This window comes from Schistocerca cancellata, chromosome 2 (assembly GCF_023864275.1).
Source record: "Schistocerca cancellata isolate TAMUIC-IGC-003103 chromosome 2, iqSchCanc2.1, whole genome shotgun sequence".
In the NCBI taxonomy this organism is placed as follows: domain Eukaryota; kingdom Metazoa; phylum Arthropoda; class Insecta; order Orthoptera; family Acrididae; genus Schistocerca; species Schistocerca cancellata.
The window spans coordinates 342,878,570-342,893,589 of NC_064627.1; positions in this window are offsets into that span (position 1 = coordinate 342,878,570).

Here is a 15,020-nt window from a genome sequence, read left to right on the forward strand (position 1 = left end):
ATCCGATATTTATTAAGCCCAACTTGAGCTGATACGGCGCATAGTACACTCCTGGAAATTGAAATAAGAATACCGTGAATTCGTTGTCCCAGGAAGGGTAAACTTTATTGACACATTCCTGGGGTCAGATACATCACATGATCACACTGACAGAACCACAGGCACATAGACACAGGCAACAGAGCATGCACAATGTCGGCACTAGTACAGTGTATATCCACCTTTCGCAGCAATGCAGGCTGCTATTCTCCCATGGAGACGATTGTAGAGATGCTGGATGTAGTCCTGTGGAACGGCTTGCCATGCCATTTCCACCTGGCGCCTCAGCTGGACCAGCGTTCGTGCTGGACGTGCAGACCGCGTGAGACGACGCTTCATCCAGTCCCAAACATGCTCAATGGGGGACAGATCCGGAGATCTTGATGGCCAGGGTAGTTGACTTACACCTTCAAGAGCACGTTGGGTGGCACGGGATACATGCGGACGTGCATTGTCCTGTTGGAACAGCAAGTTCCCTTGCCGGTCTAGGAATGGTAGAACGATGGGTTCGATGACGGTTTGGATGTACCGTGCACTATTCAGTGTCCCCTCGACGATCACCAGTGGTGTACGGCCAGTGTAGGAGATAGCTCCCCACACCATGATGCCGGGTGTTGGCCCTGTGTGCCTCGGTCGTATGGAGTCCTGATTGTGGCGCTCACCTGCACGGCGCCAAACACGCATACGACCATCATTGGCACCATGGCAGAAGCGACTCTCATCGCTGAAGACGACACGTCTCCATTCGTCCCTCCATTCACGCCTGTCGCGACACCACTGGAGGCGGGCTGCACGATGTTGGGGCGTGAGCGGAAGACGGCCTAACGGTGTGCGGGACCGTAGCCCAGCTTCATGGAGACGGTTGCGAATGGTCCTCGCCGATACCCCAGGAGCAACAGTGTCCCTAATTTGCTGGGAAGTGGCGGTGCGGTCCCCTACGGCACTGCGTAGGATCCTACGGTCTTGGCGTGCATCCGTGCGTCGCTGCGGTCCGGTCCCAGGTCGACGGGCACGTGCAACTTTCGCCGACCACTGGCGACAACATCGATGTACTGTGGAGACCTCACGCCCCACGTGTTGAGCAATTCGGCCGTACGTCCACCCGGCCTCCCGCATGCCCACTATACGCCCTCGCTCAAAGTCCGTCACCTGCACATACGGTTCACGTCCACGCTGTCGCGGCATGCTACGAGTGTTAAAGACTGCGATGGAGCTCCGTATGCCACGGCAAACTGGCTGACACTGACGGCGGCGGTGCACAAATGCTGCGCAGCTAGCGCCATTCGACGGCCAACACCGCGGTTCCTGGTGTGTCCGCTGTGCCGTGCGTGTGATCATTGCTTGTACAGCCCTCTCGCAGTGTCCGGAGCAAGTATGGTGGGTCTGACACACCGGTGTCAATGTGTTCTTTTTTCCATTTCCAGGAGTGTATGTTCGGTAAACCATTTCAGCTATGGCCAGAACTCTGTGTAACATTAACTTTCGGCATCCGTCTGGTTAAAGCAATTACACTCCGTAGTGCAAGTGCTGTGTTTGCTCAGTGAAACAGTACGTTAGCGAACGGGTAATTTGCCAGAGAAAGCGCACAGTAGTCAGCTGGCCGCAGACTGCAAACGTCAGGCTCTCTACCTGTTTCCTCATTACGGGGTGAGCGCAACAGGTTACCTAACGCTCTCCCTGCGTTAATTAATAATCATCCACCGCTTTGGCCTTTCATTTGCATTGGCCGCAGCAGCCCCTGTAATCGAAAAGTACGAGGACTGGGCACTTCGACAAATATCAAACAATGCACGCACTAATGTTGCTGGAAAATAGGACTAGAGAGCCTGCCTACTGTAAAGCCGATCAAAGATCTGCTCCATTTAAAAATAGTCGTTATCAAGATCACCTCTCTTCTCCCACGTATTCTAACATGCTTAAAGGACCTCTGAAACTAAAGACATTCATCGTCAGTATTAATGTCGCCAGCAGTTCTAAAGAGGAAACAAGATTAAGGTTTGACTTCAATCGCCGATAAGGTCATTAGGGGCGGAGCACGAGATCGGACTCGGAAGGAGGGGAGGAAGGCAATCAGCTGCGCTTATTTCACGGAACTATCCCGACATTCATTTTAAGCGATTTAGGGAAATCTTGCAAATCCTAAATTTTGAAGACCGTCTTCTGAATGAAAGTCTAATGGCTTACTACCGTGCCCCCTCGGTCGATGCCGACATTTCTGCGTGTCACCATTATACTTAAATTACCTCTGCTTCTCAGCATTCCCAACCATTATTATTACGTAGGCTTCCTGCGTTCTCTTACTACTTGAAACTCTTACTGGTCACCGTTTTCCATAAAATCTCTCACTCCCAGCCTTCTGTCTTCTACCTTTCCCCTGATATCGCCGGCCGGGGTGGCCTACACTCGAACCGCGCGACCACTACGGTCGCAGATTCGAATCCTGTCTCGGGCATGAATGTGTGTGATGTCCTTAGGTTAGTTAGGTTTAAGTAGTTCTAAATTCTATGGGACTGATGGCCTCAGAAGTTAAGTCCCATAGTGCCCAGAGCCATTTGAACCATCTCCTGATATCGTAGATAACAAGTATCTTAGTTTTTGTAACTGCGAAATCTTATTTTTCTTAAAACTAAAAGACATTTTTTTTCTCCCGATAGAGCGAACTAAATTCTAGAAACTATGGGCACCACGGTTTCGTTCAAGACTATAGACATGTAGTAAGAAATGGTATTTCAGTCACACTGTAGACGACTTCGATCCGTAGACAAAAGTTTGACTAATTCTGTACTTGAATGGAATATTTGATGACCTTTAATGTATTACTATTTCAGCAGAAAACCATCCAAGAATTAATAAGAAATGTTAACATAATTACAGGCAACATTCACAAAGAAAGAAAGTGTTTAACACCATGTGGATCTCTTAGTTGTTAGACGCAAGTGATTCATGTTGCAAGATTCATGTTGCAAACTGACGTTTGGAGTCCTTGGCTGTGTACAAAATACAGGTTGATTCTTACAGAGAAGATAACGGCAACCATCCACTTTTTATAATGCTATTTATTTACGTAAATGTCACCGATACCTGTTACGAAGCGACAGATCCATCATCAGATGGCTTGTTCACGTTACGATATATTTTGTTGTATTGTAGTTTACACTAGTTTTCACTCTTTATTCCCCCACGCGCCGAAAACTCCTTGGGGGTAGTGGAAATGTCAAAAAATACCGCACCGTTACGTTGCAAAGCTGCTTGTGTTCATGCAGTAACGAAAATTACATGAAAATTTTTTTGGAAATACACTCAAACGCCTAACAAACTGATACAGTCATGCGTATTCAAATACGGAGACATGTAAACAGGCAGAACACGGCGCTGTGGTCGGGAAGGCCTATATAAGGCAACAAGTGTCTGGTGCAGTGTTAGATCGGCTACAGCTGCTAGAAAGACAAGTTTGAACATGGTGTTATAGACGGCTCACGAGCGATGGGACACAGAATCTCCAAGATAGCAATGAAGAGGGGAAGAGTGGCCGAGCGGTTCTAGACGATACAGTCTGGAATCGCGCGACCGCTAAGATCGCAGATTCGAATCGTGCCTCGGACATGGATGTATGTGATGTCCTTAGGTTAGTTAGGTTTAAGTAGTTCTAAGTTCTAGGGGTCTGATGATCTCAGAAGTTGAGTCCCATAGCGCTCAGAGTAATTTGAACCATTTTGAAGAGGGGATTTTTCCGTTCGACCATTTCACGAGTGTACCGTTAGTATCAGGAATACGGTAAAACATCGACATCGCTTCGCGGCCGGAAAAAGATGCTGCAAGCACGGAACCAACGACGACTGAAGAGAATCATTCAACCTGACAGAAGTGCAACCTTTCCGCAAATTGCTGCACATTTCAATGCTGAGCATGCGAACCATTCAACGAAATATCATCGATATGGGTTTTGATGACTGCACGACACAAATCTTTACGCCTCGTCTGGGCCCGTCAATATCGACATAGGACTGTTGATGACTGGAAACATTTTTCCTGGTCACACGAGTCTCGTTTTAAATTGTATCGAGTGGATGGACGTGTACAGGTGTGGAGACAACCTGTGACAGGGGACGGCCGATTTCCTTCCCATCCTTCCCTAATCCGATGGGGTCGATGACCTCGCTCTTTGGTCACCTTCCCCAAAATCAACCCACCAACAACCTCATGAATCCATGGACCTTGAATGTCAGCAGGGGGCTGTTCAACCTGGTGGAGGCTCTGTAACGGTGTGGTGTGTGTGTGCAGTTGGAGTGGTATGGTATCCCTGATACGCCTAGACACGACTTTGACAGGTGACACGTACGTAAGCATCCTGTCTGATCACCTGCATCCATTCACGTCCATTGTGCATTCCGATAGACTTCAGCAATTCCAGCAGGACACTGCGACATTCTACACATCTAGAATGCTACAGAGTGGCTCCAGGAACACTCTTCTGTGTTTAAACACTTCAGCTGGCCATCAAACTCCCCAGACATGAACCTTATTGAGCATATCTGGGAAGCCTTGCAACGTGCTGTTCAGAAGAGCTCTTTATAGACAGCCCTGCAGGGTTCACGGTGTCATTTCCCTCCATAACTACTTCACCCATTAGTCGAGTCAATGCCGCGTCGTGTTGCGGCACTTCTCCGTGCTCGCGGGAACGCTACCCGATGTTAGGCTGGTGCACCGGTTTCTTTGGCTCTTCAGTGTATATGTATACACGTAATGTAAAGAAGCACTCACGCATATGAAAAAAATTTGCCACATGTAAGGATAATACAAAGGTAACGGCGCTATTCATCAACATAAATAGCACTATAAAAAGGGGTTGGTTGCTGTTATTTTCTCTGCAAGAATAAAGCTTCTATCGTAGTTTGTTGGTCTACACTTCTGGCCATTAAAATTGCTACACCAAGAAGACATGCAGATGATAAACGAGTATTCATTGGTCAAATATATTATACTAGAACTGACATGTGATTACATTTTCACGCAATTTGGATACATAGATCCTGAGAAATCAGTACCCAGAACAACCACCTCTGGCCGTAACAACGGCCTTGATACGCCTGGGCATTGAGTCAAACAGAGCTTGGATGGCGTGTACAGCTACAGCTGCCCATGCAGCTTCAACACGACACCACTGTTCATCAAGAGTAGTGACTGGCGTATTGGCTCGGCCACCACTGAACAGACGTTTTCAGTTGGTGAGAGATCTGGAAAATGTGCTGGCCAGGGCAGCAGTCGAACATTTTCTGTATCCAGAAAGGCCCGTACAGGACCTGCAACATGCGGTCGTGCATTACCCAGCTGAAATGTAGGTTTCGCAGGGATCGAGTGAAGTGTAGAGCCACGGGTCGTAACACATCTGGAATGTAACGTTGACTGTTGAAAGTGCCGTCAATGCGAACAAGAGGTGACCGAGACGTGTAACCAATGGGACTCCATACCATCACGCCGGGTGATACGGCAGTATGGCGATGACGAATACACCCTTCCAATGTGCGTTCACCGCGATGTCGCCAAACTCGGATGCGACCATCATGATACTGTAAACAGAACCTGGATTCATCCGGAAAAATGACGTTTTGCCATTCGTGCACCCAGGTTGGTCGTTGAGTACACCATCGCAGGCGCTCCTGTCTGTGATGCAGCGTCAAGTGTAACCGCAGCCATTGTCTCCGAGCTGATAGTCCATGCTGCTGCAAACGTCGTCGAACTGTTCGTGCAGATGCTTGTTGTCTTGCAGACGTCCCCATCTGTTGACTCAGGGATCGAGACGTGGCTGCACGATCCGTTACAGCCATGCGGATAAGATGCCTGTCATCTCGACTGCTAGTGATACGAGGCCGTTGGGATCCAGCACGGCGTTACGTATTAACCTCCTGAATCCACCGATTCCATATTCTGCTAACAGTCATTGGAACTCGACCAACGCGAGCAGCAATGTCGCGATACGATAAACCGCAATAGCGATAGGCTACAACCCGACCTTTATCGAAGTCGGAAACGTGATGGTACGCATTTCTCCTCCTTACAGGAGGCATCACAACAACGTTTCACCAGGCAACGCCGGTCAACTGCTGTTTGTGTATGAGAAATCGGTTGTAAACTTTCCTCATGTCAGCACGTTGTAGGTGTCGCCACCGGCGCCAACCTTGTGTGAATGCTCTGAAATGCTAATCATTTGCATATCACAGCATCTTCTTCCTGTCGGTTAAATTTCGCGTCTGTAGCACGTCTTCTTCGTGGTGTAGCAATTTTAATGGCCAGTAGTGTAGAAGTAATGTTGATACATAAAGTGCCTGCATCTTGATGAAGATGTATGAGAGTTTCCATCTTTTCCTTATGTGGCGCTGCCTTTGGTTCAATAATGAACTGGTTGGCACGTTGGATAGTTTGGAAGCTCTTGCTGTGAGTCGGTGAGCCGCTCTAAGGCTTGCGGCCAAGCAGAGGCCGAGAAAGGAAATTCATCAGCGGGAAGGTGGTGCTTTCCCACTCTGCAGAGTTCTCTCAGCAGATAACAGTATTATGCTTTCCTTTAGAAACATGGCTGCATAAAAATGAAGGGCCCCACACACGAGCGATGGATCACAACAATCCGTCGCATTGGCGACCGATCGCTTCGTAGATCGCACGTGTGTGGGCAACTCGGAGCGATCTGTCGCTGATCGCAGGTCGCATGGAAATCACGGGCAATCTGATGATCGCATGCGAGTTCGTCCACGCGATGTCGCTGTCTGGCTGGTTGTACAACGTGCAGGAATATGGTTGCATCGCGTTTCTCTATTTATCAAGCGTGGTTGTGCAGTTCTGTTTCGATTCGCTTTGCGCATGTTGAGTAAGAAACTTACGTCAGACTGATAGGTATGCAGGGACCACGAACTACTCTGAGAAATTAAGTGGAAGCCGGAGTTGTCATTTGTATTAAGAAGTAATACAAAATACACCCTTCTATTCTGCAGTGGCTAGCATTTTGCTGCGTGTGCCGTGGAAGTAGAATTGATGGGTAGTTCATAGTAATAGTCGTGATAAAACGGGCTCCCTATTATGATTTTGAGTTATTTATGAAATAATTATACGCATTATTAAAGGTCCAGGCTTGCGTGTAGCACGTACCTGTACTGTAACGTTAAGAGGACATTCCTGTTTAAATGTTCAGGCAAATCTGTTATATAGTCGTACAAAAATCCATTGTCACTGAGTATAATCAAACTTTTTTTCATACAATTTACAATACCAGTTACTGTAAATCAGTAGAGTTGGTATTAACATCTTTAGAGACACATAGACTAAACTGTGTAAATACTTGTAGTTAAATTGTAAGACTAAAGAATAAAAAGAATTAGGAGACGAACAAGCTTACAACGAATTAGAATGGCACACTGGGAAGATGTGCACAAGCCATTGGGCGTCAGTGAATAAAGTAATATAATGCGTAAAGTAACCTACAGTTCCCAAGAAAAGCGTCTCATAAAACAACAAAATTAATAAATTATAATTCTCGTTACGTTTTGGAAGTACTCGTGGGAATACGGAAATCAGCTAAAACTGCTGCTAAACACAGCACTACATTTTCCATAGCAGACGTTCTCGACACAGTGACGTTCATAACACTGACTGAAATTGGTTGGCCTATCGCTGGTGTGTGGGATGTCGAGGCGAGCGATCGATTGCATTCGGTGTCGCATGCGACAGATCGCTGCGATACTTCGCTCGTGTGTGGGGACCCTTAAGAGCGTCTAGCCTCACGTGCAGATCAAATGTTCAAATGTGTGTGAATTTCTAAGGGACTAAACTGCTGAGGTCATCGGTCCCTAGACTTACACACAACTTAAACTAACTTATGCTAAAAACAACACACACACACACACACACCCTTGCGCGAGGGGCGGGAGGGGCCGTGTAGTCAGTGACATGGCGCCTCTAACCGCGCGGCACGTGCAGATCTTTTGTTTTCCGAGGACGTCTGACATGAGGCTAGTTGCGGGACACGAAGAAAGCGTGATTCATATAAATGGTTGTGACGTCACAAAGACGTAGCAGAAATAGTAGCTTTTTTGAGAAAGAAGGAGCAATGGGAGAATCTCTGGCGTTTTTGGCGTGAAGCTCTCTCTTCCAGGATTTTTGTGCAAGAAGGTTCAAATGGCTCTAAGCTCTATGGGACTTGGAACTAGTTAAACCTAACCAACCTAAGGACATCGCACACATCCCTGCCCGAGACAGAATTCCAACCTGTGACCGTAAAAGCAGCGCGGTTCAAGACTGAAGCACCTAGAACCGCTCGGTCACATTGGCCGGCGTGCAAGAAGGAATCACACCATTGGCCAGCTGAATGTTCTTTCAAGCAATTGGTGGGCATGTCCCGTTTGGCGCGAAGGAGAAGAACAGGCTGTACAATTCTACTAGCTTGATGAGTTAGCTGTGGTATGGAGACGCGTCGACAGACAGCTAAGCGCGGATATGGTGAACATCTTAGCAGCCGATCGCGGTCCAGAGTTCGTGTTGGAAGCATCATCCTTGCCTTGTACTTCAGAGACACAGGGACAATGGCGTCTTTCTGCACGTCTCATGCTGATTAATCACGGTGAGCATTATTAGCAGCACCGGCATCGGTGAAAACTCTTGGTCCACATTTGGTCAGATCACTGCAGTTTTATCTGTCCCAAATACAGCACTGCTGTAGTCGATTCATGCGTTCCACAGTCTAAATGTCAGGCCAGCAGTTACTAAGTTCGTTGGCATACAAGCTCGTGAGTAATTTTAGAACATCAATTGCGTCTTAAGCGCACTTTCTCATTTATCTTTAAGTAACGCTGAAACCGGCAGGTTTAGTTGGCATACCTCACCTAGGGCACATTATGTTACATGAGTTGAAGTTCTTCCACAAGCAGATGCGTTTAAGGTGTGTTTTTAATTGAATAAATTGTGTTCATTTAAAACTTTTTACTGTTAACACCTTCCATTGCAATCAAATTTAATACTATGCAATTCTCCACTTCATGATCCACGGCTCGGGTCATAAATTCTTCGCTTCAGTCTTTCCGTTGTGCACAATAATTTCAGCTGCATCTTAAAGGCCTGTCTATATCTAATCTACATCGGTACCTTGCAGTCCATCGTACGCCGCACCCCGTACCACTACTAATTCCCTTTCTTGTTCCACTCCAAAATAGAGCGAGTGAGAAACTACTGTCCATATGCCTCCATATGAGCTGTAGTTTCTCGCATCTTAACTCCGTGGTCCTCACGCGCAGTATATGTTGGCAGCAGCAGAATCGTTCTGCAGTCAGCTTCAAATACTCGTTCTCTAAATTATCTCAATAGTGATCCTCGAAAAGAGCGTCGTATTGTCTCCAGGGATTCCCGTTTGAGTCCCCGAACCACCTCCGTAGTACTTACGTGTTGTTCGAACCTACCAGTAACAAATCTAGCAGCTCGCCTCTGAATTGCTTCGATGTCTTGACCTGATACGGATCCCAAACACACGAGCAGTACTATAGAATAGTTCGTGCTATGAGCCTATATATGGCCTCATTTACAGCTGAATAACACTTTCCTATAAGTCTGCCAATAAACCGAAGTCGATTATTCGACTTTTCCATCGCAGCCCGCATCTCGTGGTCGTGCGGTAGCGTTCTCGCTTCCCACGCCCGGGTTCACGGGTTCGATTCCCGGTGGGGTCAGGGATTTTCTCTGCCTAGTGATGGCTGGGTGTTGTGTGCTGTCCTTAGGTTAGTTAGGTTTAAGTAATTCTAAGTTCTAGGGGACTGATGACCATAGATGTTAAGTCCTATAGTGCTCAGAGCCATTTGAACCATTTTTCCATCGCAACCCTCACTTGCTCGTTCCATTTCATAAGTCTTTGCAGCGTTACGGCCAGATATTTAAACGACTTGACTGAATCAAGCAGGGCACTAGTAACACTGTATCCTAACATTACAGGTTTGGCCTTCCTACTCATCCGCCTTAACTTACATTTTTTCACATTTAGAGCTGGGTGCCATTCATCAAACCAACTAGAAATTTTGTCTAAGTCAACTTGTATTCTGCTGCAGTCACTCAATTTCGACGTCTTACCGCACGACAAAGCATCATCAGTAAGCAGCAGCAGATTACTGCCCACCCTGTCCGCCAAATCGTGTATGCACATAGGAAATAATAGCGGTCCTATCGCAGTTTTCTTTGGCACTCCTGATGACACTCTAGTCTCTGATGAACGCTCACCATCGAGGACAACATACTGGGTTCTATAACTTAAGAAGTCTTCGAGCAACTCACTTATCTGTGAGCCTATTCCATATGGTCGTCCATTCTTTAACAGCCTGTAATAGGGCAGCGTGTCAAACGCTCTGTGGAAATTTAGAAGTATGGAATCTGCCTGTTGCCCTTCATCTATAGTTTGCAGTGTATCATCTGACAAAGGTTTAGCACGAGCGATGCTTTCTAATAGTAATAATGAAAATCTCCAAAAACAATGGAGGAAGGAAAGAAAGATAAGCACCAAGGCGGAAGGAGGAAGTGAAATGAATATTCTGGCGCTGAGAGGTTACGCGATTTTATTTCAGGAAGTACAATATCGAATTACATTGAAAAGCCAAAGAAACTGGTACGTCTGCCTATATCGCATAGGATCCCCGCGAGCACGCAGAAGTGCCGCAACACGACGTGGCAAGGATGGACTAATGTCTCAAGTAGTTCTGGAGGGAAGTGACAGCATGAATGCTGTAGGGCTGCCCACAAATCCGCAAGAGTACGAAGCGGTGGAGATCTCTTCGGAACAGCACGTTGCAAGGTATCCCAGATATGCTCGATAATCTTCATGTGTGAAGAGTTCGGTGGCCAGCGGAAGTGTTTAAACTTAGAAGAGTGTTCCTGGAGCCATTCAGTAGCAATTCTGGACGTGTTGGGTGTCGCATTGTCCTGCTGGAATTGCTTAAGTCCGTCGGAATGCACAATGGACATGAATGAATGCAGGTAATCATAAAGGATGCTTCCGTACGTGTCACCTGTCAGTCTTATCGAGACGTATCAGGCGTCCCACATCATTCCAACTGCTCACGCCTCCACCAGCTTGGACAGCTCCCTGCTGACATGCAGGGTCCATGGATTCATGAGGTTGTCTCCATACCCGTACGCGTACATCTGCTCATACAATTTGAAACGAGATTCGTCAGACCAAGAAACATGTTTCCAGCCGTGAAATGCTGTCGGGATACCGTGTCAGAGAAATAAGCATGAGGACGCAGGTTGTCTGTGACGTATCACTACGCTGTCAGTCCCACCACAGGAGATCTGTACTATACCCGATGGCTGTTGTTGTTGTTGTTGTTGTGGTCTTCAGTCCTGAGACTGGTTTGATGCAGCTCTCCATGCTACTCTATCCTGTGCAAGCTTCTTCATCTCCCAGTAACTACTGCAACCTACATCCTTCTGAATCTGCTTGGTGTATTCATCTCTTGGTCTCCCTCTACGATTTTTACCCTCCACGCTGCCCTCCAATACTAAATTGGTGATCCCTTGATGCCTCAGAACATGTCCTACCAACCGATCCCTTCTTCTAGTCAAGTTGTGCCAAAAGCTCCTCTTCTCCCCAATCCTATTCAATACCTCCTCATTAGTTAGCCGTTCGCTCCCTGTATTTTATCCGCATATAAAACTAGCAACAATGCTATCACGTCCCTCCAAAACATTTGACTGAATATGCCCCCTCCACTAGGCGACGCACAGATTGCCGGTGGGCGTCTGAGATATTGCATAACCAAGTTGCGTCCCCGAAAATGCTGGAACGCTACTTGCCAACAGCCTATGCTTTCCAAGTACGGCACTACTCAAAAGGCTGCCCACTCATGGGGTGGCGATTCAGAAGCCTGATTCCTGTTAAGCGTTGCTATGGAATGACACAGGGTGTTTTAGTGAGTCTTTTAATTGTGTCTGGATGGCAATTGCAAATGTGGTTACGATGTTCTTGGCTTACAATATGAGAATCCTCTCTTGGTGTGATCAAACTTATTCGACCAGAACCTTGACCTCTTATGCAGGTTGTCACACGTACTCAGTTAGTCCATGTATGGGGCTCTGTCACATCCACTCACCGCTCATGTCTGGATATTACACAACACGACGAACTAATCACATACAGGTCAGCAACGATGTCCCTTTCGAACTCTGTGAAGCGCTGGTAACATTGCCACGCTGTAGCATGTGGCACTCGCAATGATCACTGGTCACCCGACGCTTTACACACGCATTGGACACACCCTGTCAGATGAGATCACGTGATCACATCACTAATGCACTCTTGTGGCCGTTCTAGCTTTCACAAATCGTTATATCATTTACATAAATGCTGATGATGTATGGATGTAGCGCAACAGATGATTCCTTCCAGCTGCTTAAATTTTTGTTATTGCGTATATTATCAGGATAGTAACCTCAGACATTTTGCTAATGATGCAGTTATTTGTATTGAAGTTCTGCCTGAAAGAAGTGCATAAATATTCAGCCAGATCTTGAAGATTTCAAACCGGTGTAAGGATTAGTAGTTCCCTTTAAATGTTCATAAATGTAAAATTGTGCACTTCGCAAAACGAAAAAACGTAGCATTCTATGACTATAACATCAATGAGTCACCGTTGGAGTAGGTAAACTCATACAAATAATTGGGTGTAACACTTCATAGGAATATGATACGAAATGAAATGAGAACATAGGATTATTCGTGGGTGAAGTAGATGGTAGGCTTAGGTTTATTGGTAGAATACTGGGAAAATGCCATCAGTCTACAAAGATGATTGCTTACAAATCACTCGTGCGACCCATCCTAGAATATTGCCGAAGTGTGTGGGACCGAAATAGGACTATCACAGGATACTGAACGAGTGCAGAGAAGGGCAGCACTCATAATCTAAGGTTTATTTGATACGTGGGAGAGCGTCACAGAGACGCTCAAGGAACTGAACTAGCAGACTCTTGAAGACAGATGTAAACGATCCTGAGGAATCCTACTTACAAAGCTTCAAGAATGGGTTTTAAATTATGACTCTAGGAACATACTACAACCCACTACGCATCACTCACGTAGGGATTGTGAGGACAAGATTAGATAAAATACAGCCTGCATTGAGGAATTTTGACAGTCATTCTTCCCGCGTTCCATACGTGAATGGAACATAAAAATCCCTAATAACTGGCACAATAGGACATATCCTCTGCCATGGACTTCGCAGTGGGTTGCAGAGTGAATATGTAGATGCATATAGAACAAATATGATGTAATTTGCAAGAACGTCGATCTCAGTGAAACAGAACTGTTGGAAGCAGTACAGCTGTGGATGGTAGCACCCAATACCGCTGCTGGCAGTGATTCACAGGGGCTACGCCTCTAGCCGTGGTCAGGGCATGGAGATAGCCATGTCGCTATTCTGACCTGTATCACTTTTGACGTGGTTTTTGTTGCATCATTTCACGATGACGTAGGCTATATTCGAACTTCGGCTACGAACCGTGAACACTGCTGCTGGTCGTTTGATGTGTCTCCAGGCTTCCTTCGTGTCACTTGTCAATCAGTGCTAGAAAGATGTTATAGTATTCTAAGAGTAGTACCTCCGTCTTGTGAGTTTTATTTGTATCAACAGTCCTCGGGATCAATAAAAACTGGCGTACTGCAGACAGACCAGATAAATTTACCATCAGAATCCAGGAACTATGTAGAAATCACCAAGCAATGTCAACCCTCGGACCACGCTCAGAGATGCACGCCTTGCACTGGAAAGTGACACCGGATGCAGTTTTCGATTTTCACTGTGTTATGCAAATAATTCGAAACAGAATAGTCATTGCCACGAATAATAAGATATAAACATTAGATGGCAATGGAGGGGCCTTAAGTGTTAGAATTCTCCACTCTGTCCTCCTGAAAAATTAATTTCCTTTGTTTGAGCCTAGGACTCGAAATGTTAAGGCATATACGATATTCTTCAGAAACTGTATTCATTTTCCGCTATCGTAAAGTGAAGGAGCGTCTGAAAATGTTTCCCCTGTAACGATGAGATAATCACTTTGGAGGGTAGCTGTTAATCATAAACATGTAGCAATCATACACAGAAAATCAAATTACGGAATCGTAATTTTCTGGAAGAAAATCAAAACATCCACTCTTCCGTAGGTAATAAATATTTGTGACAGTTGGTAAACTGAAAGAAACAAATTCGAGCGATACGTCACACATAGCTCTCGTGTTTAGTTCTTCTGTCGGGTAGCCTGCAGAGAGCCTGCCCACTGTGTGAGATTAATGTATGCAGTGTGGACTCGCTGTCATGACTGCACGTCACGGTGACGGAAGGTGGAAAAGAGAGAGACGTCGCTGCATCTACCTTCGTCTTTTTATCTTCAGGTTGAAGTACAGCGTCTACGGTCGATCTCGATCTGGCTTGGTGGAAAGGTGATCTACCCTACAATGATGTCATTCAAAGGACATCATTGCAATTCACGATGAAGGTGTGTCCCGTACCACCTTCCGACGGTGGAAGTTCAAGGTGCAGGCGATATGTAACACAACTACTTTAGATACTGACCTTGGTGGTGTATGATGGTCGACATACACAGAGTGGTCATTTAAACACTGGCACTTCATTAGTGGCCGTAACAACCTTCATCGGTACCTTTGCTACACTTCATAGAGGCCTTCGAGAAAAAAGTTAGAACACAATTTGAGGATACTGGATGATTTTTGTCAAGGCCTTTGACCAATACACGTGCTGTATAACGGGTTGTTGCTCAGTTTGGGTGCAGAAGCATGCGCTTCCTTATTCGTCGATAAGACCTAATTTCTTTTTACCTGTATTGCCATTTGGTGTACATATATTCATTCTTATTTACTTGCTTTCTTAGTTACAGACAGGACGAAATGCCTACTTTACACAACCTAGCCATTTAAAGTCATATCTTGGACTATGAGAACC